The 3,089-nt window shown below is 36.4% G+C and overlaps 1 pseudogene; it reads left to right on the plus strand.

The window, feature by feature from the left end:
- The first annotated feature begins 1,363 nt into the window (after window positions 1-1,363).
- On the plus strand, window positions 1,364-2,023 carry LOC127135448 (40S ribosomal protein S5-like; annotated as a pseudogene).
- The last annotated feature ends 1,066 nt before the right edge of the window (window positions 2,024-3,089 follow it).

Consider the following 3,089-nt stretch of genomic DNA (forward strand, 5'->3'; position numbering starts at 1 on the left):
TTCAGAATCAATTTTATCTTGTTTTATGCTACAATCCGGAACTGGTACCATGAACTCCTTCTTTTTCTTTGAATTTGTCCTTATGCTCAATTTGGGAAATTTTGGATTCTTACTGCTTGGTAATTACTTTTGTGTTACTGTAGGTTTAAATGGAGCATTGATTTTCTAATGGCATTTACAACCTCTGGTTTTTTTTGTTTCAGGATGTTCCACAATCTACAGAGCACTCCGTAGAGTAATTATCAGTTGATGGCATAGGAAACGGTGCGAAATTCACAATCTGATCCATCGTGTTATCACCACCAATTTTGGATTGTCTAAATATGTAACCGGATGCTACAGGTGCTTGCATATTTAATGTTCCGTGCTCAGCATTAGAGAACCAACCATACCTCCAACGGAATATAGGTGGACTTCCTATCACTGCATATATATCTGCTGCACTAAGAGTAGATTCCTGGTTCCATCTTTGATAACTATTCAAGTTTTCCTTTTGAACACCATAAGGAAAAAGCATCAACTCTCCAACTGCTATGCTTGAATTGCCCCATCTAGTTCCAACAGTGAAATTTGGTAAGAGTTTCAAATAAAACATTAATTATTACAAACCCTTTTTCGATCACGATTTGGTTGATCTTGGCAGGGTCACAGTTGTGTTGCTTTGGACGTTGCACTGCGTTTCAATTTGCACAAAGATTCAGAGAATTAACCATAAATCTGAAGGGGTGCGAAATTGAGCGTTCAATGGTGATTATGAAGAATGTCCAGAAGAGGTTCAATGATTGGGCTCATGTATTTGTACAGGGTTGTGGGTGAGTTTTAATTTCTAGATGTGAGTTCTGCGTTTTCCTTGTTCATGCCGTTTTGGTTTTTATACTGCAATGGTGTTTAAGGGACTGACAGTCGTATGATAACACTGTCCATTGGTGTAGGGTCCTGCTGTCATTACTGTGATGATGTTTTTGGGCGTGACGAGGCATAGCTTTTGCAACTAAGCCCAAGTCACCTTTTTCCTTGTACTGATTCTTAATCTGTTTCTCGGTCCTTCCATAGGCCTCAGCAAGCGCCTTAATAATAGAAGCATCGCCAATTCCCAATTCTAACCCTACATGAGCCGGAGCAATTCTGTTTGCAGATAAATAAACAACCGAAACAAGATCCTCGGGTGCGGCGTGTATAACAGTCCTCAACAGATTACACACAATGTCAGTCATCACAATCCTCCCACTCTCTACGTCAATCACGTCCAACGCCAAAGAGAGTAACAAAAACGGCACAGGTTTATTTTTCTCCTATTTACAAGCTCCATTGTTAATTACTGCTTTTTGTCTACTGTTTTCTCCTGTCAATACCCTCACACACAATGGCTGAAGTTGCTCAAAAACCCGATATTGTCGTTTCAAGTCCATCACAGATCGACGTCAAACTCTTTAACCGCTGGAGCTTCGATGATATCCAACTCTCTGATGTGTCTTTGAGTGATTATATTGGAGCTGCGGCTTCCAAACATGCCGCATATGTTCCTCACAATGCATATCAAGGCTGTTAAGATAATCAGGCCATGGAAATTATTCATTTGCTTACTGACCAGAACCCAATTGAGGTTATTGTTGCTGCCATCGTCAACAATGGTCCCCGTGAAGATGCTGCTCGCATTGGCTTTGCTGGAGTTGTGAGAAGGCAGGCAGTGGATATCTCACCCCTTCGCCGTGTTAATCAAGCTAACTATCTTATCAGTACCGGTGCACGTGAAGCTGCTTATGACAGGAGAATTGGCACCCTCAGATTTTTTTGATGCAACTCAATTATGATTTTGACTTTAGTTTCTTAGCCTTTTGCTTGCATGTACAATAGGTAATTTTGTTCCTTAAACGTGTAACGTGTTTGTTTTCCAAGACCATGATACGTTTGGTTTAGACATCATGTTGCTGTTATGGAATTCTTATGGGATTGGAATTGGGATTTGTTTTTTTGTTGGATAATTGTTTGGATTAATGAACTTTGGGTTATGAAATGGTTTAAATTGGTTCCAAATGTATAATGAAAATGGATATGGATGTGATGCATTGTTATGCTTGAATGTTGAATGAAAATGAGTTTGGAAACGTTTGAAAGTTTAATATTACCGAATGTTATGAAATGTGTGTATGCGCTATTTTGATTTGGGATGAACTATGGATATAAAATGGATTTTTTTTAGAAATAATCCAAAACTAATTTAAATATCAATTTAAATAATAATTAAAATCAGTAGAAAACCCAATTAAAATCAAATTAATCCAATAATTTGTTAAAATTACTTTTGACATCAATTCTAACATCTATTTGAAAATTAGAATCAATTAGAGTTTTGAATCATTAGTAAAAATAACAATTAAAATTAACTTGAAATTTGGGAATTAAACTTAATTTGAAATTAAAATCAAAAAATTGAAAAATTCAAAAGTCAAATGATTAAAATCCATTTTATAGTCAAAGGCACCATGATCAAAAAGGCATAGACAATGATCAACGTGTAACAAAAATATGGAGTTGGGAATGAATGCATGCAAATGAATTTTTAGGCCAAGTGCAAAATAAAAGAAAAAATGGAAAAAAAATTCAGGACCAAAATCGGGGTATGACAGGTTCCCTTAGAGTACTAAGGATGTTATGGGTGCGTAAAACCTTCCCATTTCAAAACTAACCCCCTTACTTAGATCTCTGACATTTTTATTAGTTTTTTATTTGAAAAACTCCATACTTGCCTTTTGTTCGCTTTTTAGCCTTTCCTTTGGATAAATAAAAGTGCGGTGGCGACTCGAATTGTATGTTGACTTTTGGTTTAGTCAATAAACCTAAAGGTAACAAAAACCCCGCTACAGAAAAGTGGCAACTCTGCTGGGAACTACCTCTTTCCTAGTGGGTTTAGCCTACTTTTTTGCTTGTATGTGTTGTATGTATATATTTATTTGTGACATATTTTTGTGCAAATTTGGGATGAATGTATTGTTTGTAATGTATGAATTGCTTGATATATATTAATTGCTTGTATGCTTTGTGGTTTCTTGTGAAATGAGTTCTATACCCGAACTCGAGTGCACTTATGA

This window comes from Lathyrus oleraceus, chromosome 4, assembly GCF_024323335.1.
Source record: "Lathyrus oleraceus cultivar Zhongwan6 chromosome 4, CAAS_Psat_ZW6_1.0, whole genome shotgun sequence".
NCBI classification, from domain to species: Eukaryota; Viridiplantae; Streptophyta; class Magnoliopsida; order Fabales; family Fabaceae; genus Lathyrus; species Lathyrus oleraceus.